This window comes from Myodes glareolus, chromosome 18, assembly GCF_982192425.1.
Source record: "Myodes glareolus chromosome 18, mMyoGla1.1, whole genome shotgun sequence".
In the NCBI taxonomy this organism is placed as follows: domain Eukaryota; kingdom Metazoa; phylum Chordata; class Mammalia; order Rodentia; family Cricetidae; genus Myodes; species Myodes glareolus.
Window position 1 is genome coordinate 38953626 of NC_142043.1, and position 25676 is coordinate 38979301.

Consider the following 25676-nt stretch of genomic DNA (forward strand, 5'->3'; position numbering starts at 1 on the left):
TTGATCTTTTTTTTTTTTTCTCGCTTCCTTGGTTTTGTGGCTCGCAATAAGGTATTTTCTGTTGCCAAACAAGTAAATAAAATAAAACCAACAAAAAGATATTGTGGAAGAGAAAGAAGCACACACATGTACCACAAGATACCATTAGAAGAGTTCAGAGGAAACTCTTGAAGACCTGAGAGCTGGGAGGGATTAGGGCGGCAGGGCCCACACAGGAAATTTTCTAGAAGAGATTCTGAACATTAAAGCATGCTTAGCAAAGGGCACTGTTGGCATCAGATCTTTGCTGGGCATGTCAACAGAGGCCCTTCTTAGGAACACTTCACAAAACACTTGTTTTAAATGTGTTACACCTTGGCCCGTGAGGCAGGTGGCTAAGGTTAGAAGGTTTCCTCAGGCAGAGGGTAGGGGGAAGGGTCTCAAAAAAAGAGTAAGCCAGCCCTTACGGATTTGAAAGCTCAATGACACACCTTGCAGGGGAAAGCCCGAGACTCTAGAGAAGCTGTCACCCAGAGCCTTGAGCTTACTAGAGCATCTGTGGAAGACAAGGGTGACTCAGGATGACATGAACTTTTGGGTATGCGCTCCCCCTCAGTGCCTTGCGGTTTGAGGAGCATCAGCATGTGTAGGCACATTCACATAGGCCTTTCTTTACCAATACAGGGTTGGCAATGCCCCATAAAAGCTTATATGGTGACAGTATGTACTCAACGGGGCTACCCGGCTCCTGTGTAGCCAGGGTGTCTCCTCCTTGGGTGGAAATAGCCGCCTGCATGCTGCTGCTGTTGGCTCTTTCACCCCGTGGTCTCTGATAAGCTTCCCTGGGAATTTATTTCCCTTAATAAAAACTCAGCCTTTGAAAGTCAGGCCCTCCTTCCCTAACTCCCCAACCCTCTACATAGCACCCCCCCGACGTTACTTAATGCCATTTTTGTTTGCAAGTGATTGGAACGTGACTCCAAGCAAGACTGAAAATATCCCTAGTACAATCAACCAACGTATTTCAACTATCCTGACTTGAAACCTTTAAACTATTTCAATGTTTGATGTTTATGTGTTTGTGTATAGTATGCGCATGCGAATGCAGGGCCCATCAGAGGCCAGAAGCGTCAGGTCTCCTAGGGTTGGGGTTGCAAGCAGTTGTGAGCTGCCTAGCATGGGTGCAGGAGAGGAAATGAGGTCCCCTGCCAAACAGTGCATGCTCTTAACCTCTGGGCCAGCCCTCCTGCCATCTCTCCTGGTTTTATACCTAAGGTTTCAACTACAGTTAAGACATGAACATTGGAAGATAAGCTGATGGAGAAATACGGAGAGCAAGAACAACAGCAACAAGAACAAACTAAGACAAAGATGTCCCTCTTCCCCAGTGAAATACCATCTTTAGTCTAATCTAGTTTCTTTTATCTCATTTTTATTTTGGTATAATTTTTGTTTAATGTAAAAAAGAGCGAGGAAGGCAGGACACGGGATAAAGAGAGTTTTCTGAAAAATACTGACTTTCCTACAAGCTAGAATGAGTTGGGGGTATCGAGTGTGGTGTGGGGGTAGATTGAGTAGGAACCATGTGAGAACCGAAGTTTCAGATCACTAAACTTGTGTCCCCCAAAGGGAGGCAATGTGATAGTGCCTTGGGCTTTTGTATTGAGACCAGTGCTAGTAGCGTGGTGACTTTGGATTCATCATAGAATGTCCTTTCATAAACACACACAGAATAGCCTGACACCCATCTCAACTATATGTGATATCCACAACCTGAATGGGATGTGTCTTTCATGAAACCTCCTTGTACAGTGTGTGCTGCAGCTCCAATGCCCTGAGTACCTGACACTCAGAAACCCAGAGTGAAGGTGCCGTTATCAGACTCCTAGCCAGAAGACGCGAATCAAAGTCGTTCTTGATGGCTTCCCATATCTGAAGTAGGACAAAAGGTTAAAAATAAAATTAGGCGCCAGAGAGAGGGTGCATCACAACTCTTATTTATGTCTCTAACACCCGTGTAAAAGGCTAGGTAGGCATGACCAGGTCCTTGTTGGAAATCTTAGCACTATGGGGGAGCAGAGACAGGATTGCTGGGGCTTGCTGGCATCAGCCCTGATCCAGGTTCAGAGCGAAACCCTGCCTCAAGAGACTGAGATGCAGAGAGATGGAGCAGGTCACCTGACATCCCGCTCTGACCTCTGAGCTGTTCCACCCCAGCGCCACCAAGGACTGGCTTATCCTCCTCCGTACATACCACACACCTCTGTGTGCAGTATGCTTGTGCTTGCCTGTGCATTTCCTGGCATGTGTTTTATCGGTAACTCGAATTTCATTTGCAAGGGAACTTGACCTTTCTGAACGTCTTGCAGATATGTTGCCGCTTTATAAAAGTCATGAAGTTTCCTGTTTTAAAAATTATTGTATTTTATTTTTTAATCATAAGTATGTGTGTGTATCGGTGTGAGTATGGGCCGCGTGTGTGTGTGCCCACCGAGGCCAGGGTTGTCAGATCTGAAGCCACAGGCAGTGAGACACTTACAGATGGTTGTGAGCTGCTATATAGGTGCTAGGATTTGAACTCAGGTCCTCTCGTAGAGTAGTACAGCCACTTAAGTTCTCATCCATCTCTCCATCCCTGATACTTTCTGTCCTAATGGGCTCTGATGAAGGTGTCCACACAGGCTGCTCGTCCACTGCTCTTTCCCATAGATATAAACACTAAAACCAAGCTCGGAGTCAGGCGCTGAGATCCTCCAACTATGCTCACTATCTCTGCCACACTCAGTGATTGACTTGGGTGTTTGCTTCTTCAGTCATTTACATCCATCTAGCAATTCTGCACGTTATGACCTTCACATTAATCACTACATCGAGATACAAAGCAACCCCGAAAGCATTTCGCGGCCTGAAAGTGTACACTCTTGTTCTTCATTGAGCTCTAGTTGCATTGGCTTTTGCTTTCATTTTACTGCGTGGCTTCACCAGGCTAATGCCCCTGTTTCTCTGCCCTTTGCTTACTCCACTTGGTTTCCTCACCCCGCATAGTGGCTTACAGAAAAATTTTGGTTTCGGTCTTGAAGTCACTCCTGCTTTTGTTTGTTGTGGTTGCTGTGTATTTGTGATTGTTGTGTGTTTCTTGGGCTCTCAGGTAAGTACTTAATTACCTTATTAAGATAATTTACTTACCTGAATTCAAACTGCTCTACAGCATAGCTTTGGAGGAGTCCTAGAGGTTTTGTTGCTGGGGAAATTAGGGTCCTCCTTGGGGATCCTGAGTCTCGCTTAAGTCTTGCTTTTATTATAAAATGATTTACGAATGGACCGAGGAGGAAACTTGAGAACGATTTTCTCAGAGTTTGAAAGAATAATCACAGGGCAGGTCAGCTGTTAATCCTTGTGGCTGAGGGCGATGGAGAAGGAGAGAGAGCGCCATACCTCTTGAGTTAGGGGTGGAGGCTCATCAGCAAGCAGCCACAAGGCCGAAGAGAGGGCCCTTCATCCTTTATGGCATTTAGGATAGAGAAACATTTTAAATTATTTTGTGGCTTACATGCCTGCATTTGATGTTCTCTTTCACATAATGAAAGTTGGAAATTTTAATGACATGAACCAAAGAGGCAAACTGTCAGACAAAGTGTACTTGGACTCTAGCCAGATTGTGAAAGAGACAGAAAAAAAAATGCAAAAGGAATAGTTGTCTTTTGAACTCAGTACTTGGAAAGCCAAATAGAGCTGGCACAGCCTCATGGAGACTCTCTAGTGACTTCATTGGGCAGGGCTTTGTGGGAAGGAAAGACAGAAACTTACCTCATTAAAGGGATGGTTATTTCTCCCAGCTCTTTTGCATGGGTTGACGTGAATTCCTTTTCCCGAAGGCTGACCCCTTAGCTAGGCAGTTGAGCACCCCAGCCGCATTGACTCTTGTGTTTTGCGTAGTTTGGAATGTTAGGACTCCACCAAGTCAGACAGACACCACACCGTTGACCAGAAGTCATTAAGCTTCCCCTTAATGACTCTAACGCTGTCATAATAATTTGATAACGTGATATTCTTGTTTCATCAGAGGGATATTGGGGCATGTGCAATTTAATTTTCAGTCTGATTTTATTTTCAGCCAATGTGGGTGTCACTTGCCTATCCTACTGACTCAGTTTCTTTGACTATAACTTCAAAAATCAGTTTTATTGTGCCATGAATTGAAAATAAATCCTCTACCAATCATAATATAATATGAAGTTAAACAATATCTTGGCACAATGGTTGCCACTCAAGTAATATTAAAAGCAAGAGATGAGTTCCCTCATTTAACTACACATGTGATGTGCTTATTCTTAAATCAACAATTAGGTACACAGGACTGGGCTGAGCTGAGCATCCCTGGGACACAGGTCTAAGTATGGTCACATGGCTGTCGCAAGGGGAAAGAGGCAAACGGAAGCTTTCTCTCTAACTTTCCTTCTCCCCTACTCAAGAGGAACAAGTATGTGATCAGCTCACGGCCACAGGATGGTTGGGATTTGGGGAATCGACGTTAGAGGCTGTGGTATAAGGAGCAGGGATACAAATCCTTGGGGAAAAGAGCCAAGGAGAAAGTGGAAGTGGGGTTCAAATTTCAGGCAGGTGATATGGCACCCATACAAGTAAAGATGTGGAGGAGGCAAGCCCAGAATGTATGGAAGAGGCTGATGCTACACTCCTGGCATCCATGATGAATGCTAACTCAGGACAGCTCTTGGCTTGTGACACTATCTGCCTTTATTTCCTGGTCATTATCTCTAACCTCTATGAGGACTTGCCATCAGGCAACTCCCTTGACTGGACAATATCTGCTCTTATCTCTCTCCCCTCAACTCTTTTAAGGAAGAAACTGCCCATGACTCAGAGTAATACAAATAAGACGGAGCCTCAGAGACCGTCCAACGACCCCTCATCCTCATATAGTAGGGTCTTGCAAGTTCATTTTATGGCTGGATGTCTCTCTGGTAGGGTCGTTCATTACATAATAATCAATAAACATCCCAGAATGTTTCTGTTAAGCCCACTAATAATCATACCTCTTGAACTTCTAGCCTAGAACTTAGTTGCTTTTCTCTTCAGTATTCTTGGGTATCGTATGGGTCCCCCACACCATCCTTAGATACTCTTTCCCTGAACTTCACATCCTTGCTCAAAATCAACACCAGTGCCTTTGGGAATAATGTCACTTGTGTTTAGAGAGTCCACTCATCTTGGCTTGTTGCGTGACCTCCATGTCTAATGTAACGACGCTCAGCACGTCCCTCCCTGCCTATTATTAGTCCTACATCTTGTCACGCTATCAGGAAGAAATAAACATCCTGAGTTCAGAACCCAACCTGGTGACACAGCAGTCAGATGACTTTTAAGGACGGTTGGGAGACTACCTCACTGCCTGGAGTAGGAGATACTCCACGGAAAGAGCCATCTGCAGCTTCCTCCCCTGTGCTCCGAGCATTTGCTGATAGAGAGCCTGTATGGTAAAGCTCACCTACGGAATCTCCCATCCATGCCCTGAGACTAAAGAAATGACTACACATTTTCACACCTGGTAGGGCTAAGATAGACACAGTGACAGGCAGTTAGCCTCTCAAAACCACATTAGGTGCATCTCCAGAGAGCTTCAAAGAACAAGGTGAAGAGCTCGTATTTCCCTTCTGAGAAAAAAAAAGTGTGAAAATCACTTTTTCTTGTAAAGCGGTAATACAAAACAATTGTGGGTCACAGCTGCTAATTCAGCTGCTCTGTAGGAGACATGCAAGTGCAGATACTGATCCCTCAGTTCTGTGGCTTCTCCATGTTCCTCTCCATCACACACATACACACACACACACACACACACACACACACACACACACGCACACAAAACATTGGGGGAACATGCATGTGTATTGTGTATGTGCTCAAATTTGGACCATTGTTTTTTTTCTTCAATATAAAATAAGTGTCATTTCTGCTAAATACCCAACTCTTCATTCACTGGAGTGTCTTAGACTTATGTTTTATTAGTTTTTAAAGAATTTTGTACAGTGCATTTTGGTCATATTCACCCCTCCCTACTCTTCCCAGATCCACCCCCTCTTTCTTACCCATTCAATTTTGTATCCTTTTTAAAAATTCACCGATCAAGTCCTTTTTGAACTGCCCAAACAGTCTAGGATGCATGGCCTTCTGCTCAAGTGTGGCATGGAACAAGACTCTTAAAGAACATGCCCTCCCTCTCCTGGTAGCTATCACTGCTGGGTAAAGGACTTTGTGTCCACCTCCCCACAAAAGAGTATTTGAGTTTGCAGCTCGGATATCTTTTTCTTTTTCTCACAGAGGAGCAGTTATTGGGCCTGCAGCATCAGGGCTGGATTTCCTGGATTTCAAACGTTCAAATGCTTGGTTCCTGTATGGATCTGTGTGATTTTCTTACCCAGCTTCCTAATTAAGTAGTTTTGAAGAAGATACAATTTGAAAAATGAACAAATGGGAGTGAATTGGTTTTCTGAGAGTTATTGCTTCACAGAATGGAATTAGTTTGCGTCCTTTCCTTTTTGTGCCCTGACATCATTTGTGTAGTTAGAATAGGATTTTAAGCATTAATACCTAGTCTTCTCACTGAAAATCAACTGTAAACAGCTATACCTTGATTTCCATCTAAATTCCTAATTTCCTTGTCCTTTATCTTTTGTGCATTTTCCAGTTTTTGTTCTTCCATTGGTTACCATCTCTAACCCATAATTTCCTCCAGCTCCAGAATAGCTGGGAAAGTTTAAGGAAATACCTGATGCTGGGTTAGGTCCAGCGGCAAGTATGAGACTCTGGGCACAGACAATCCTCCAAGTTATTTCTGTGGCTGATATTCTGGGTTCTGACAGCAACTCTGTGGGTGATGGTAGTAATGTTGGCAAGTCACTGATTTCAAATGTTGAGGTTAGTGTGATGATTCTGGGAACCAATGTATTTACAGTTATTGTTAACCTAACCTTTGACCCAACAGTCATATCTGGAGATTTTATTCATATATGTATTCTTTTGAGACAGGATTTTGTTGTGTAGCTCAGATTTGCCTCAAGTTTGGCATCATCCTATCTCAGTCTCCCAAGCCCCACACTTATATAAGTTTATCAACACAGCCTATTTCTTTTTTTTTCAAAAATATTTTGATTTTATGTATGCAAGTGTTACCTGTATGCACTCACATGTCCCACATACATGCAATGCTCACAGAGGCCAGAAGAGGGCTAGGGACCCCACAGTAGCTAGAATTACAGACAGTTGTGCACCACTGTTTTGTGTTGGGAGCTGAACTTGGGTCTTCTGCAAGAGCAACAAGCACTCTTAACTGCTGAACCATTTCTCCAGCCCCCTAGTTATTTCTAATTACAGTTGTTTTCTGTGTTTGTGTGTGTGCATCTATGGATTCCGCTGGTTATGGATAAAAATATTCATGGACAATGCCTCGACACTGAACCCTTATAGACCATCTCTTGTGGTTAATCTCTAACCACCCCAGAAACAGCTGCCTGCAGATCATTTGAGTCCCTTAAATATTGTAAGAATCTGGAGATGATATGAAGTGTGTGGGAGCGTGTGTATACGTTATGGGCCTGGATTAGGTTACTTTATATAAGTCTTGAGCATAGACAGAATTTGATACCTGCTGAGAATCCTGGAACAAATCTTCTGTGGATACAGAGGGATAATTGTAATACTGTGTCAAATATTTAGTAATGATGATGATGACCCCAGAAATACATGAATATGTAGGAAAATGAGAATCAGGAAATGTCTAAACAATGATGGTACAATCATTGCAATGCTTTACTATACCATCACTGAATTAATAGTTCCAAAGAAAAATATACTACACTATGGGAATGCATGAAAAATACTCCTGATGTACTATAGGGAAAACACAAAATAAAATAGTTATTTTGGGGGATAAAATCCATAAATATTAGCTCACTTTTGTATGGTGATAAAGCAAAATAATGAAAATGTAATAGTATTGAAGTAGGAAAATGAGAAGTCATTTTGATTTTTCCCTGACTTATTTATCATACCTTTCAGTGGCCATTGTGTAACATTGCTTCAATTATGTTTATTTAAAAATCACTCTCTAGTCTGGCTCCTTCTAGATTCACTTTTGGCCTGATTGGAGTACAGTCTCACACAAATGCAAAACATTCATGAAAGCATGCTAGAGCCCGCAGGTTGAAACATTTTGTAGCTACTGGAAAGCATTTTAATATGCGGCAGCTGTTTTTTTTTTCTTTAAGAAAACAGCTGCTTGATCTGCATTATCCTTCATCCTTAGACTTTCCTGCGACTCATTCGTCTTCCATAGTCCAAGTGATGGAGCGTGGCTACAAACCCATGCTTTGCAATTTTGAGCTTGAGCAGTGGGCTGCACACTGCACCCTACTTTCAGGTCACCCAAAGCACACGAAATAAACAGATCGCAAACGTAAAGCGCAGGCCGAACCGAAGGAACACATGTTCAATAAACGTACAACCAAGACGCGGGGCACAGGGGAGGCGTTCCAGGCCTGGGGAGGAACCTTCATCATGGAGCACATACTTAATCTGCTTGAGACCCTGGCTCCCATCTCCAGCACCATAGGAATAAACGTGGGGGAAATAGTCAAAGCAAGAGAGAGGTACAATAGGCACTGGAGAATAAACCGGTTTTCCAAAGTGAGAACAAGACATTTCTCTTGGTAGAGCCCGCAGAAACATACACACTGGGTTGGTAATTGCACAAGGCATATTTGGTAAAACATAAATTGGGTTTGAGTGACAAATAAAGGAAGCAGTGTGCTTAGGGAGAAATTTGGAGAAGCCCCAGCCCTTACCACTGCCTTTGTGCAAAGCAGGGAGAGGTGCTTTCTTCTCTGACTAAACTCACACTCGGCCCGGAGATTGGCGTCGTCAGCAATGGAGGATGGGCTGGATATTAATTTCTATGGCAGCATCTGGGTCCAGTATACTCCATCCGTAGGCAACCTGAACAACACATGAAAGACACAATGTTACAAAGGAGGCAAACCATTTCCCTGAGCTCAGCTCCTTTGGTGCAATGCCAAGCATCTAGAGCAAAGAGTTTTAAACCGTCAGTCTGGGCCTTTCTCTAGGGTCTGTTGCCAGCCACTGATTGCGGATTTTTGAGAAAGAAGCTCAAATGAATTCACGGAAATGAGGCCATACATGGAGGATGGTTAGGATGTTATTGTTAGAGGTCCCAGTGAGAGAGGAGGAGGAGGCTACAGAAGAAGAAAGGAGGTGGAAACGTGATACAGGGGTTGTTGTGGTATAAAGGGATTTACTGGTGGAGTAAAGTCGAAGAGCGGTGAGAAAATGGTCCACCTGGAAAGGATCTCAAAACCATCAACGCTTACTGGTAGCTGGGGTTGTGAGAATCTATGAGAACTCCCAAGAATGAAACAGGTCCAGATCTTAGACAAAGGCTTAGACTTACAAGAGGAACCAGTGAGGAAGTCCCATGGAGCAACCAGAGTGATGAGGAGGAAAACCAAACAGGGGGACAGGGGAGGAGGGGATGGAAACAAGAGTGGAGCGGGGCTCCAGGAACGGAGCATCAAGGAGGAAGTGGTCACAGTGACAGAGGGTACCGGTGGAGAACCGAGAACACCGTACTTTGTTAGCAAGTCTGCAGGAAAAGCTCTGTTCTTGGTGAATCTTTCAGTTCTCCCATAGTAATTTTAACTAAGGCTCCAAAGGGTAGCTGTGCGGTGCACAGTTCCTCTGTGTCCACTTTCCGAGTAAGGAAGTACGGAGGAGGTCAAAGTGTCACACGAGAGTGAAGGACAGAGTTTTAGTTATGGTGGGGAGGGGAGCTGGCCTTGACCATCCATAGAGACTCCATATGGGAAGCAGATAGATCCTAACACTAGGTCTTCTTTAACAGGTAAGCCTGCACTCCAGTCTGGCAGACTTTGAGGGGTCAAGTCCATTATACAAGTGGAGGAGCTAAGTGTGAAGAGGGAGACACATCTGTCTCTCTCAGTGAGGAGGGAGCAAAGATGAGTGAGGATTGTGGGAAATTCTGGCTAAGAGAGGAGGGTGGAAAGTCCAATAACGGTGTTTTCTTCGGCCAGGAAAGAAGGCCAGCGATTCTTAGCAAGGGGCTTGAGTTCTCACATCTGGGCTGAACAGAACATCTGGAAAGATTCTTCATGATGGAAAAGAAGACAATGGTAAGCAGAAGAGTTTGTCTGTGGTGGATCAACACCCCCTCCCCAATACAGCTGGATACTCTGAGTCTCTTGGTTCGGTTTGGAGAGAAACCGGAGTTATTTTGTGTGCCGTTCCATTGACATCACACGTCCATGACAGGACAAAGTGCTTGCTCAGGGCTCGGTTCAGCAACTACTTAATAAATACACTCCATAACTGCGCTAGCTAGCAAAATTCAGTCTAGCCAGCATTCCTTTAGCAGATGGTAGCGAAAACAAAAGCAGAGAAAGGCAAGACATAAGGCAAAAAGGGAATGCTCCCCGGATACATGTAAGGCCCTTTGATGTTGGTTACCTCGCCCCGCTAGCCTCCAAAGACGAGGCGGGAGATATCTCAGTCTCCACTCTATTCTTTTGTTTATTTTCTTTGACTTTAAGCTGTCTGTCTATTGTGCAGAGCTATTAGGTAGACTATTATATAGGGTAGACTATTGCTATTACTGGGGATAGGATTTGGATGCAGACAGTTGGACTTGGATGGAATATGGGCAGGGACCTCCCATCAGTGCAGGGCAAGGGTGAGGTACCCATAATCTCCCATGACGCCTTGGTGGGGGGGGTGACTACTTCAGTAGGGGCCGTAGCTTTCTTCTTGATTCTCCTTTGTGTTAAGAAGATTTCCCTCTTTTAGTTTTTTATTTACCTTTAATTTCAATCCCATAATTCCCTATCTGTTCTGCTTGGCTTTGCCGCTACTCCCTCATCCTACCTCCATTTCTGGTCTTTGAAGATCTTTGCTTTGATGGGAACATCTATCTCGGGGATCTGGCTAACCAATGCAACAGATGTTTTCCTGAGCTTAGCTGACAACATAGGACTTCACCCATCTCATTCCTTGGTAAAGGGCATTCTTATCCTTGCCCTGGTTTGCTGTATTTGACCATGTTTCCAATATCCCTTTTGGGCTGTGTTTTACCTAGTGAAGTTCCTCTAAGCATTTGTAGGATTTGTAGGATCCTGTCATTTTCTGTTTGGAGAAGGCTACCTTTCTCTCCAGCTTTCTCTCTGAATCCACAAGTCCTCCTTCCAGCCCTGTCTGACCTTCTGAACTCCTCCCAAGGTCATCCACTTGCCTGCTCACTCCAGAGGCACAATCTTCCGCCAGTTTTTCTGAAAAGCAAAAGTTATATGTAAGCATGGCACCTGCAAGCGACAATGTCAGATATGGAGAAGTGCACAGTTACTCGCTGTTTGTGGTTGGAGAGCCTTGCTTCTGAGTTTCGTGAGGCTGGTGACTTTCCTTCTGGGTGACAGAAGTGCATTTCTCATGCTATGTCACTTTCTCTGTGAGGCTTGGGCTCTCTGTTCCCTGTCCCGAGGCAGCAGGATGGAGAGAAACAATTCACAGTGGCTCAGGTAGCATGCTTGTGTGATATCGTTGCTTATGAGGACTTGGGTGGCTCGGTGACAAGATGGAGTGGGGCCGTGGAAGCCACGGAAGCTACAGAAGCCACGTCGTCCATGGCTGTCATGCTTCCTTGGCAGAAGCAAGACTTTGAACAGTCATCCATTGCCTGTCTAGAGCTCGGCCATTGCCTGTCTCGAGGTCAGCCCTGAAATGTCCCTTCCTCCCTATAAATGCACACTAAGACATGGGAGGGGTGGCAACTGGAGAGAGGCTGGAATACGCCAATCTGCTGACATGGAGACCACATCTGCTCATCTTTTTGGGTTGCTATAATGATCCATCACAGACTGGCTAACTTACATAACAGAATTGTTTGGTCATGGCCTTGGAGGGTGGAAGTTCAAGATCAAATAGATGACAGGGTTGGCTACTCCTGAGGGTTTTGAGGGACAGGCTGTTTCTGGCCCCTCACCTTTGTTTGGAGGGGGCTGCCTTCTCCCTGTGCTGTCATGTGACCTTCCACATTGCGTGTATGTCTTAGGGTGTCATTCTTTCCCAAGGGCCCCAGGGGACCCTGAACCTGGGTAGTACTAAGCTCCCTGGGATGTACTACATTTTTTCGTATACATATTCTTTCTAAAAAAGATTTTTTTCTTGACTAAGCGCATGTGTGTCTGTATGAGTTTATGTGCCACACATGCATGCAGCATCCCTTGGTGACCAGAAGAGGACATCGGATACCCTGGAGCTGGAGTTACAGGAGTTGCTAAAATGCCATGTGGGTGCTGAGAACCGAACCCACTTCTTCTACAAGAACAGTCAGTGCTCTTACCCCCTGAGCCATGCTTTTAGCCCCTCATATACATCCATTCTAATGATTAATTTCCAAATTAGGCAAATAAGAAATCAAGAACAACTTCCTATAGCTCGTAGTTAACTCAGCCTTTGCTCTTTTTTCCATGAACACTCTCACATTTTCTCTTCAAAGAAGGACTTTCCAGTCTCTCGTAGGTGTATGCAAATTGCTAGGCTGCTATCCTTGCTGTTTGGCATCATCGGTAAGTAACACAGGGGTTGTTTGACGTGTTATCTCCTTGTTCCTATTGCACACCCTGAGGTAACTAACTTGTGAAACTTACTCTGTCAGAGTTTTGATGGGTTTGCCCATGATACGCTCGTCTCCGTTTCTTTTCTTTTCTTTTTTCTTTTGCATAAATTTAATTCCTTTATACACTGCATACCCCAATACAAGGGAGCTCAGCACTAAGTATCTAGTAGAATATTGTTCATTTTCTAAATTTTAACAGAATTCCAGTGACTTAAAAAAATGATGGAAAGAGAGAAGAGGACAAGGGAAGCAGGGTTTGTGTCAATCTTTCAGTTTTACCCAGTGACCCCTCACAGGTCTAGATTAGGGTGTGAAAGAGTAAAGCGGATTTCTAGTAACAACTTTGTATACATTTCTTCAGAATAAAAGGAGGTCATGGGATTGTACATATATGCACACCCATGGTTACACACTCATGTTAGTTGTTTTTCTGCTATCGTGATATAATACCTGCAGGACCAACTTAAGGTGGGAGGAATTTAGTTTGGCTCACGAAATCAGTATTTTCATCTGAGCATGGTAGATGAGGGCTGTCAAATAATGGCCGCTGGAAACAGACCTTCTTCTCCCTTTTCTTTTCTCTTCTCTCCTTTCCTCCTCCTTTCTCTCACTCTATTCCCCTCTCTCCTTCCCCCTCTTTCTCTTTCTGTGAGCGTTAAACCTAGGGTCTTGTCCATGCTAGGCAAATGAGTTACAGCATCAGGTCTCTTCTGAGGATTTAGTCATCAGAGAAATGCAAATCAAAACAACTCCGAGATTCCATTTTACACCTGTAAGAATGGTCAAGATCAAAAATGCTGATGACCACTTATGCTGGAGAGGTTGTGGGGAAAAAAGAACACTTCTGCAATGTTGGTGGGAGCGCAAGCTGGTACAACCTTTTGGATGTCAATGTGGCGATTTCTCAGAAAATTAGGAAACAACCTTTCTCAAGACCCAGTAATACCACTTTTGGGTATTTATCCAAAGTACACTCCATTGTGCCACAAGGTCATGTGCTCAACTATGTTCATAGCAGCATCGTTTGTCATAGCCAGAACCTGGAAACAACCTAAATGCCCCTTGACTGAAGAATGGATAATGAAAATGTGGTACATTTACACAATGATGTATGACACAGCAGAAAAAAAAAAACACGACATCTTGAATTTTGCAGACAAATGGATGGAGCTATTAGTCCTCATTTCTTTAGGTATGCGGCAGTTGTTCATTGCAGGAGTGTGCTATCCCACAGAATTGTTCACTTCAAGGCCAGGACATGGGAAGGGGGTCACTGAGATGTCCCATTTGTGACTGAACACTCCATAGACTCTGTACTCTGATCAGTTGTGTGTCTCTGCATTAACCACTGTCCACTGCACAGAGAAATGTCTCTGATGAGGTCTGACAGTTGTGCTAATCTATGGGCAGAGAGGTGGGGAGAGAGGGAGAGAGGAAGGAGTTTAGAGGGCAATATGACACAGTGTCCGTTTAGCTAAACGTTAGTAGGTTCTCCCCTGGGGCCTGGGAGCTCCGTGACCATGGGTCTCAGACAGCATCGTGTACTTGGTATTTTAAATTACACTCCCACTTTCCTTAAATCTAGATTAGACAGGTTTCACCTCAACCATCTCACAAACTCTTGTTCCCCAAAGTTTGTCTTATTATCTATGCTGATATATTCAAAGGTTATTCTAAGTCAGTTTTAATTGCTGGCATCACTCGCTATGGTTGGCCATTCCTTCCCCTTTAGGTTATCTCTTTCTTGGTTTTGAGACTCTACACATTGCTGGGTATCTTCCCATCTCAATGGTCTACTGCTATTTACATTGCTATTTCTTTTCTTTTGAGAGCCCCAGGACCATTTCTGTCACTTTCTCTATCCTGGTGATCTCATGAAGTTTTAGGACTTACAGAATCAATACCAGAATAATCCCAGAACTTGGAGTTCTGGCCCTATCCACTGATCTCTTGATAGTCAAATCATTGTGATACTTTTAGTACATAAAATGTTAGGTCATACTACCCAGATCTCTAAAGTTGCCCATGCAACAGAAGCAAAAGCTGTCAAAACTCTTGTTAAGCAAGGCCTTCCCTACCATGCCCATCCCGAGCTCAGAAGCAGTTCTTTTCTCGCCCCATCATCTCTTAGAACTAAAGGTCTGAACTCAATCACACATGTGCTATTTGGAAACCCAGACAGTGACTGTGTAGATTTCATACCTGCAGATTCAAGCCACCACATGTTAAAGTACTTAGAACAAAAATGACCCTATCCTCCGAGGACTCCTTCCTGCACATTGAGCATCTCAGTGCCTGGATGCCAACCCTCTGCATTTGCCACTTGTACAGAATTACTTGTCCTCATGGGTAATCCAGCATGCTCCCTTACATTCTTTGGTTCTGCTCAAATATCCCCTTCCTCTTATAGGCTTCTCTGGTGTAACATGAGGGCCGGCTTGTTGGGGTTTCTGTTCTGCCCGGTACCCCACAGCCAGCAAACCCCAAAGAAAATCACTCACAAGACTCCATAAGATTATAAACTGATTGGCCCATTAGGTCAGGCTACTTAATAGCTCTTATAACGTGAGTTCAAGGACAGCCTGGTCTACAGAGTTATTCCAGGACAAAGATATATACAGAGAACCTGTCTCAAAAAGCCAAAAGTTAAAAGAAAAAAATAAAAGAAATAGAGGTTGAAATAAAGCTGCATAAAGATGGAAAATAAACAGAGAATCTTGATACTGTATGCTATTATTCTCTCTTTGAATGGTTTGAATGCTGAGGAAGGAGCAACAGCTGCTAAAAAACTTTTGTTTATAAATGCTGCTGAACTAACCCAAGATAGGTATTTTGAAAATACCTTGGCTTCAAAACTGAAGTCAAAAGGTATGTTACTTTGGAGAAGAGATTTTGCTTTTGTTTCCACAGAAAATGAGAGGCTGTGGATTCATTCTGAGTTAAGAAAAATCCAGTTTGAACAAGGAAGACCTCCTGAGAAATCTCCAGTAGGAACAGATGGCCTGGATGTCTGAGTTCTACATCCAGAACGGATTCAAGATACTGAGATGATACCTGAAATGATTGAGACTCACAGGATACTCCAGTCAGGGCTTGATTATAACTCTAAATTTTCTTTAGGTCCCCATAAAATTATCAGCACCCCCAACCAGCAGGAAGTAGCCTGAAATACTACACCCACATTCCCAACAAATGGACTATGGGTATTTTCCTTTGTTTAAAAAAAAAAAAAGAGGGAAATGGTGCGGGAGAATTGTCTGTAATCTGTCAATCATATTTTAAAAGCAGCAACATGTAAGCTGACAGCTGAAAAAGGTACCAAGCCTTATGGCTAACATAGATGAGAATAATGGGTTAGTATAAGCTATAAGAGTTAACAAGAAACCTGAGCTAATGGGCCAATCAGTTTATAATCTTATGGAGTCCCGTGTGTGATTTTCCTTGGGAGTTGCCAGCTGTGGGGTACTGGGTGGGACAGAAACTCCAACAAGCCGGCCCCTCATGTTACACTCTGGATCCTTTATTTAAAATATGTCATCCCCAGGTTTCACATACACACACACACACACATATGTCATCCCCAGGTTGCACATACACACACACACACACACACACACACACACGCACACGCACACGCACACGCACACACACACACGCACACGCACATGCACACAGAGGAGCAGATGGCGAGTTAGATGCATAGGCGAGTGGGTGAGTGGAGGGCCAGATGACTGAATGGATAGGTAGATGAATGTGTCGATGGATGGACAGATAAACAGACAGAGATATGGAAGCACAGAAAGTGAGTGCGTAGAACAGACAGATGAGTGGACAGACAGAAGAATGGGTGAATAGCACATGAGTGGGTAGAAGAGCTGACGAGTAGATGGGCGAACTTGGTCCCCTATTCTAAAGTCTGAACTTCACCACTCACACTCTATTTGGACACCTAGACAGTGACTCTGCAGGTCTCAAGACATCACAGGTTAAAATATTTAGAACAAAAGTACACCTGGGGTTTAGAGAAACGGCTCATCCCGTAAGGTGCTTGCCGCAAAATCCCAAGGACCTGAGTTTAATCTTCTAGACCCATAATAGAAAAGCTGTGTGTTATGCTTGCTGCCTGTGATTCCAGCACTGGGGAGATGGGGACAGGACAGTTCCTGGTCAGCCAGTTTAGATGAGCCCAGGTTTCATGAAAGACACCGGATAGTGACTTCTGGCCTCAAACACACATGGGTGCACAAGTATATGTGTACACACACACACACACACACACACACACACACACACACACACACACTTCTGTACAAAATCTTTTTCTTGTCATTGCTCTCTAAGTAGCAGAGCACATAGTTTTCCATTGTTTCAAAAATGCTCTAGAGATGATTAAAGGACGGGGGAGATACATATGCTATTTTATACAAGGACCTTGAGCATCTGTGTAGGCCCCAGAACCACCACTTCACAATCCTGATAATAATGAATAAAGATCATTGTGATGGCTTGTCTTCACTGTCCACTTGGATGTACTTTACATCAAATTAGGAGATACATCTCTGGGCAAGACTGAGAGGATCTTTTCTCCTGCCAGCCTCACCATATGCTTGGCTGACTTACTGATGCAATTTAAGACTCATTGTGAGGGCTGTTTGCAGTTAAAGTGAGGGCACTGATTGGGAGAGCAGGATTCTGTATCTTGGGCTGGACATGTAGGGGGGTACCCTGATGATGATGATGATGATGATGATGATGATGTTGGTGGAGATAATAAATTATGTCTTGATACAGTGGTACACACCTTTAATCCTATCATTTGGGAAGAATAGGCAAGTGGATGTTTATAAGTTCATGGTTAGTCTGATGTACATAGAGAGTTCCAGGCCAGCCAGAGATACATAATGAGACCCTATCTCAATTGAATAAATGAATAAATAAATCTCAGGAAAATTGGAGTAAGAGTGGATTGGTCACAGAAAATCCATCCTTGAATTATGGGATGGCCCAGAAAATGTGTTATTGTTCATCACTAGAGAAATGAGGACAACACCAACGCACTTAAAGATCCCTGTTATTGATTTTCTGTGTGAATCAATTAGAGAGGGTGGAACAGCTACTCAGTTAGGGAACTTAACTGATGGGTCTACTCTGATGGCCAAGTGACAGGGGGCAAAGGGCGGCCATTAGTCACCAATGGAAGGGTGTTCCAATTAATTTGTGTTAGTGTGACATAAACTGGAGAGCCCTGGGATGAGGGAACTTTGATTGAGGAATGCTCTCCTTCATATCGAGCCATTGTTATGTCTATGTGCTATTTTCTTGACTAAAGATTGATGTGGGAAGGCGGCCCCTCCCACTGTGGGCAGTACCACCATGTACAAGGTGATTTGGGATATAAAAATAAGCTAATTGATACAGTAGGGCAAGTCAGTAAGCAACATTCCTCCCTGCTCCACATTTGGCCTCCAGGCACCTACCTAGAGTTCCTGCCCTGGCTTCCCTCCAGGATGGACTAGAAGTTGTAAGCCAAATAAACCAATTTCTCCCCCAAGTCGGCCATTGGTTTTTGGTCAGCCTTTTTACCACAGCAGTGGGAAGCAACCAGAATCAAAGGATAAACATGCCTACTGTAACAGACGGCATAGACCAAAGCACTGGCGTTGAGCATCTGTAGACCAACAGAGCTGGCTCAGCAATCATGGTGTTCCCAGAAGTGTAGCAGAGAGGACTCAATTCCTCCTCCCAAAAGTCCCAGAACAAGGAAGAGAAGGTTACTGTGAACCACAACAGCAGAGAACCACTGTTCCTCTACCAATTCCAGATGGGAATCAATACAGACAGCCGAGAGAAGGCCGGGGGTCCTTTAAATAGACCCTCTGTGCTGCTTTACTGTTAATCATTCATGCCTCTTACTCAAAGGCTAGGCAAGAGGGAAATATAATTTAGGCAATTTAGAAATACAGGGAATTATTTGGAAGGAAATGAAGAGGATTGAAGGTTAGACTACTGTCTGGTCATTCAGCATTTCTGGTTTTCATGGAAGATATGATTTTAAATTTCTCTCCCTTCCCCTTTTCTTCTGTTTTTCTCCCTCTCTCTTTTTCCTCCATCTCTCTCTCTGTCTCCTTTCCTCCCTTTCATATCTCTTCTCTTCCTCCTTCACTCTCTTTCTCCCTGCACCCCTCCCTCTCTCCCAGACTGTCATACGTCACAGGAAGTAGCTTCAGAGGCAACCGCTCCCTGTGCTCGGAGGCTGGGATGGGAGAGAAGCAAGACGAGGTTAGAGAGCTCTGCACACCCGGATCCTAAGGTAGTCTCGACACTACTAAGGGAGTTTTTTTTTCACCGCAAGTGCTTAGCGTGCCAAAGTATACTTTACAGTACTTACGGTACTGTTTTCCGAGGTCTGCTCATCATCCATGTTAAAGCCCATTTGCTGAACCCAGTCATTCCATTCCCTCTGCTTCTAGAAAGACTCTTGCTACTCAGTCAGAATTGAAGATGGGCACAGGAAGAAGCCTGTACTCTTGTCTTCCATCAGTATTAATTCTCAAGCCACTGTCAAGCAATATATTTCAAGTATCGGCCATTAATACATCCCTGGAACTAGCTCTACTTGTTGAGCGTGAACTCGTGTTGGCAAATGTAAAAAGGGAATAGTTCAGCTTTTTATGACCCAGTTGCTTTCTTCTCTGGGGACAGAGTTCTGCAGTCCTGTTCCTGGTGTCCTCAGTTTGACAAACAGTCCTGCCAGTGACAAGGGGCTGTGCACAAAGGAGAGCCCAGTTCTCACCATGGTTGGTTCAGTCATCTGACACTGGTGTAAGATTCTTGCAGAGAGGGCTTAGAACGAAGCTGAAGGTATGTGGAGCCTCTGTGTAAGGGAGTTCTCCTCAGTGGAATTGAATGGCCCTGCAAAATCAGTATACAGTGTCCTTTGAATGAGACGTATTTCACATGGGCCCATATATTTGAACATTTGCTTGTGCTGTTCTGGGAACTAAAACTGTAGATTTGAGAGTGTATGACTTCCCCAACTTTCTAGGTCTGTTTGTTCTATAGGAGAGGTTAGACTTGCTATAGCTTGAGTTGGTCTCCACCAAAACTCCTATTCAAACAATTTCTGTCCATGGTGGTATTGAGGTAGTGGGGCCTTTAAGAGGGGTGATCTTTTAGATCTTTTGAAAGGATCAGTGTTTTCTCAACGGAGTTCTAAATCTTGTGGGATGAGATTCTTGACATTGGCACAGGCAGTTGTAAGAGAGACTGGCACCTCCCTCGAGTCCTTCTTCTTTAGACACCAGTGTTATGCATTAGCTTGGATCTCCAAAAACTGAGCTAAAGAAGCATCTATACTTCATAAATTATTTGGACTTAGGTATTTGGATGAAGAGTTATTGAAAACATCTCAGGATTAACAATTTTCCTGTTGCATTCAAAAGGGTAGATCCTGCTGGTGCTATTTTTCACTATGGACCAAACATTTTGCATGCATTTATTTACGTATCATTATGATAATCTTGCAAAGCTATAATGGTGATGTCCAGTTTACAGATAAAGAAACAGAGGTTTAGAGAGCTGAATAACTCATCAGAGATGACACCTCTGGTAAGCCCTGGTGAGGTCCTGGTACAGGTCATCTGGCTAACTGTCTAGCTAGCTCTGTTAAGTGTGCAGGCAAGAGCTCAAGTTCCCTTAGATATTTCCTGTGCTAAGACATTTCCTGTTTTCATCTGCAGGAGATTCTCTTCTTGCAGGTTAACACAGAGTTGGGTCAGAGAACTGAAAGATGATGTAACGGAATCTGCATAGCTGTGGGCAGCCTAAAGAATAGCAGATCTGCAAAGAAAAAAGACAAAACTAACTAACTAGCTAGCTAACTAACTAACTAGCTAGCTAGCTAACTAACTAGCTAGCTAACTAACTAATTAACTAAAATGCCTTGATTTGCATAGGTAAGACATCTACCTTGGGGTCGCTGAAACAACCCCAGAAACACCAGTGTCAGTCTGGGCAGAGCTAACTGGTGCTTCATCCAGGGTGTTGGTATCATTGGCACTTTCGTGCTCAGAGCATCTCCATCTCTAGCTTTCCAAGAGGTCATTTGGTCCCCCAAAGACTTTGCTCAGTTCTTATGGACAGTGACAGAATTTCAGTCATTGGTGCACGAGCTCAATTTCTCTAAGTGGTTTTCCAACTAGCGTTATAAAAGCCGCCTGTACCAAAATGAATCCATACCGACATTGTACATTTATCTGTTTCAAGTAAAGTGGAGTTGATGGGACTCGAGGTCTGTGTCTCATCTTCAGTGCACATGTTCCCTGTCATTTCTGTACTTAGAGGAATCAACTGTTATGCTTCCTTTTTTAAAAGTTTGTTGTTATGTTTTATATTTTAGGAAAATATCTATAATGTTGAAACATATTCCCCTTCCTTTGGGCTTTTACTAAATATACATTCTCAAAGGCAACAATCTCATTGTTAGGAAAAAATCCTAAAAATCCAATTAGGTCAGATCAAAGTGAATTAAAATGCCCCTTGTTTTATTAAATATGGCACTCTCAGGTGGCTGAGATCATAGTGGGGAGACAGAAAAGTGGGGAGCATGTGCAAACCCAGAACCACATGTTCCTCCTCTGCGAACCACTTAAATACCCTGTGGGAGTGGTCCTGGCATGCTGGGATTTGGAGTCCAGACCAATGCAACTCCCAGGCCAGAAGGCTGGGATGGAAGCCAGGGACTGGGGTTACACTCCCAACTTCTCATCTTTGTGGTTCAGGGCTGGATCTTCTCATTGACACTTGGGGATTTGTTTCTCCCCCCTATGGGCTTTGGAAATCTTCATCCACAGCTTCTGGGCATGTTCAGAGTACATGACCAATTCTGCAGTCTCAGAGATTATGGAACCCAGTGGAGGGACTTAGAAAGATTCTATTCTAGCTCCTTTGGTGCAGGATCGCTGTTGGTACTATAGTCACCTGCTACAGCTTGAAGCAGACATTGCCCAGACTGGGTATGCTGAATCCAATCCATCTTTGGTTAAGGAGAGAGTCCCTGCTGTTCTTGGTGCTATGGTCTTTGCTTGGTAGTCAGCTCATGACTTTCTTGAGTCTTTGTTTCTCTCTTTCTTCACTGCCTTGGGCATCAAGTCCTGATCAGTTAGATCTGATATATCCTCATTTAGCTCTATAAAAGTTGACCCTCTCCTCTAACAAATTTCAAATTTCACTCCTATAAAGCCTGACTGTTTTTTTTTTAGCTTATTCATGAAACCTACATTACTTAAAAAGAACAATAACTTGTCATGGTCTCTATGTCTCTACTGACCACAGGGCCATAACCCATTTTCCAAAGCTACCCACCACTTCTTTATTTGTATGTGTGTGTTTATTTTTATGCATGCCTGTGTGTTGGTGGCTGCATGTATCAACATGTGTGTGAATGGCTGAACACAACTCAGGTGTCTTTCATCAGGGCATCTTCAGTTTTTTGAGATGGGATTTCTCATTAGCCTGTAGCCAGTCAACTGGTTAGACTGGCTATTCACGAGTGCCAGCCAGGACTCTCGGTGTTTCAAGTTCTAGAATTAGAAGTCTTTGCCAGCAAACCATTTTTCATTTTTTACATGGATTCCGGAGATCTAGCTCAGGTCCTTGTACTGGAAAGACAAGCCCTCTACCAAGCCAGCAATGTCACCCGCCTTATTTATTGATTTTGACTTTGTTTAACAAGTGCCGTTTTTTTTTTCTTTTCTTACTCTCCAGGCTAGTGACATTCTAGGAAACAGTGCAAATCGTTTATGATTTCCTTTAGAGTTCTTGCTAATGTGTTTTTCCTTTTGTATGTTACTTTTGTTTGACCCCAAAAGATAGTAGATTTATTATGTGATAATGTCAGCAAACTCTTTATCTGCTCGGAGATAAAAGAACAACCGCCTCCAGGGGCGGAGCCCACAAGTTGGATTCTTGAAACCAAGCTTTACCAGAAATTACACACTTGGTGGTCTAGAACAATATAAGGCTGCAAGGCAGAGAGCACGCCTCTGAGCAGGACTTTGTGTGCAGAGACTGAAACCCAAAAGAAGTCTTCCAACAGGAAGCCCTCCTTTTCGATCATAGAGAGGCACAGAGGACACCCAGTGCTGTCTGCTCCTGTCTCCCACCTCCGCCCTCTGCTATGATGGAGCAGAAATCTTTCTGCCCTAAGTCTCTCACTCTGGTGACCCTAAAATTTATCCCGTGATTCCTGGGTTGGGGAGCAGACAACAGCACTTTGAGACACTGGCAGGTCACACAACCTACTGGTTTTGGAAAGTGTGGTTTCAGAAGAAGTTTAAAGTTGATACCTGTGAGGTGGGGATTCCCTGGGGGTCCACATACGAAGGCCATGCTGTCTCTACGAAGGTCTTGGTCTCTCCAGTGTTTCTATTGTCACTTGTTTAGCAGGGTTTTTTGTGGTTATTGTTGTGTTTGATTGCCATAGTTTATGCTCTCCATGACTCAATGAGTTTTTTTTAAAAGGTCCTCGAGTTCAAAGGTAGTGTACACATTTGGATTTATTTTCCCTTCCCAACTACGGTTAAGTGCCATGTCATAATCACCGTCTTAGAAACGACTTCTTCCTTAAGGGAAGCCCAGAGGCTGAGGACAGAGAATGAGGGTCACCATTTCTTACCTTTCCCTTTCCACTCTCCTTCTCTCAAGTGAGCAGTTTTCCCAGGCTTTTGAAGGCGTTGTCTGGAATGTGGGTGCCCCTGACTCTGGTAGCTTACAGCTGATCCTCTTCGTTCACGGCTCCCATGTTTACAAGCGTGTAAATTTCATTATAACCCTCAAATCAGGTCTTTCTATGGCTGTGCGTGGACAAAGAGAACAAGCAGCTGTCCGAAAGGATCACCGTACACCCATTCTCAGCCTAGGTCCAGGAAGTTCCCGAGCCTTGTTTCAGCTTTATGGAGCAATCAGCTTCTCACGCCTACCTTGTTTTATTTTATTTGCATTTTTGTGCCCTTTGTTGTTGTTGGCAGTGATATAACTATTTAAGTAGCATTGAGTGCTGTCTGGTGTACCTAAGCAACAGCCTGACCCATGGAGAGCATACATAGTCGGGCTGGCTAAAAATCCACAGTATATTTGAACTGTCGATATCGGCCTCTTCGTGACCATCTGGTGGGTTGGTTCAGAGTCACCTAATACAGCACGCCACGTTGGTGTTGTGGTGCAGCATTCAGCCACTTGGTGCTTATGGTAACTTATGTACACAACTACTGTAACCAACATCTGGGCTTGACTGGGAAATAGTTTTCTAACTTTTTATTTTTAACTTCTCTGGAAATAAGTGGGTTTAATGATGTAATGCTTGGGACATGTGGCGGAACGGAATAAGCAAAGGCTGGGTTTGCAGGAAATAACTTTAGTAGGGCTAAGATGGACTGAAGAAGTTCAAGGCTCATCTGGCTTTTACAATGAAATTCAAGGACGAGATAACTTTGATCTTTAAGTCACTTGAAATTTTAATTTACCGCCAACTTTCATTTCTCCTTCATATTTTAATGGTGTGAGAAATTCAAGTTGGATGGCCGGGGGATAGGATAGTATTATATTGTCTTTGGGTTTGTTGCTCCGTTTCTGTTGGTTTATTTGTAGATTGCAAATGGGCACCATTGGAAGTTAGAAAGAGATTGGGCTGTCTCAGTTGTAGGGATGTATTTGATTTCTCTGGTGCCGATCCCTGGTTGAGCCATTTGCGGAACAAATCTGGATTCTTCTCCTTTGGAAGAGGGGTGTAGCAGGAGCTTCTCTGGCCTCAAAGGCAGGAGTATTGACTTCTCAGTTAGCTGCTGCCTTCCTCTCCCAGGAAGGACAATCGTCGCTAAGACAGTGAGAATCTGGGCTATTAAGCCTGGTGAGTTAAGAGAGCCAGTTGTTGAGGACTATGGGGTCCTCATCTCTGCTTCCTCTTGAATCCCACGGAGGCTCCTGTTATTTATGATACTGGATGAGCAGCTCCTTCCTGAAGAGGTGGGGCTACTACACTCTTTTCCTTACCTTCCCCTTGTATCTAATTAACTATGTATCAGGGAGGGGTTTAGAATTTCAGACTGGTGTTTAAGGACGGAGGCAGGAATTTCTGCTTTTTGTTCTCTGATCCAGACTTCTTATGAACAATTAATTATGTCTCTTTTGACTGACAGCAGGTGCGTCTTGACTTGCTAGCCAGAAACCAAAGAATATTGGTACCTTGAGCCTATTGAGATGAGCCACAAGGCTATACAGGAGCAGTACTCTTTAGGAATGATTAAGAAAAAGGTCCAAATGATCCAATAATGGGTGGAGGCCAAACTCAAGGTCAAGGTGCACGTAATTAAGTTCAAAAAGAACTTGAACTATTGAGGCCACGTGAAAGTTTCAATAATTCCGAGGACCTGATTTGGTTCTCCAAGAGATCATCCGCTTCAATACTACATGGATGTGTGGAAAGCAATATCCATGGCTGGAGGGGTGGGCGACAGTGTGAAGCGCAGCCTAGACCTATGTATGATGCGTGGGGAGAGAGAAGGCTTTTCTCTTCAGGAAGGAACTGGGCAGAGCAGGACATAAAGTCGAAGGTCCAAGGCGGATGTGGTTTAATGGGAACTAGCCTGACGCTAATAATGATACCCCAAGCCTGCTTCCAAGTATAAACTCACTGTGCATGGGGGTGGAAGTCATTTCTAGATCCTATCTAGTAGAGAGATGGTTGTGTCACAGTCTGGGATCTCACCATATTAGGTCGTCTTCAAGGTTGAGTAACAGACTTTTGACCCTTAGCAGAGGCTGAGCTCGGTGGAAGAACTTGTCTCATGATCAAGTCTTTCAAACAATCACTACCATGTGTCAGACCATTATGATTTTATATCCTCTTTGATATGGAGTCTTTGATAAGTGTCTTATGCTATGTTTTATGACACGGTTTACATCCACTTTTTATTTTCATATATTG

The 25676-nt window shown here is 43.8% G+C and overlaps 1 protein-coding gene across 1 annotated transcript in view; it reads left to right on the plus strand.

Annotated features, from left to right (window-relative positions):
* Positions 1 to 3040: 3040 nt before the first annotated feature.
* The window catches only part of Il33r (interleukin 33 receptor), a 71792-nt gene continuing 49156 nt past the window's right edge, over positions 3041 to 25676 (plus strand). The window contains exons 1-2 of the mRNA XM_087898104.1: positions 3041 to 3127; positions 10101 to 10199. The gene's annotated coding sequence lies outside the window, so the exon portion shown is untranslated. The remainder of the gene's footprint in view (positions 3128 to 10100; positions 10200 to 25676) is intronic.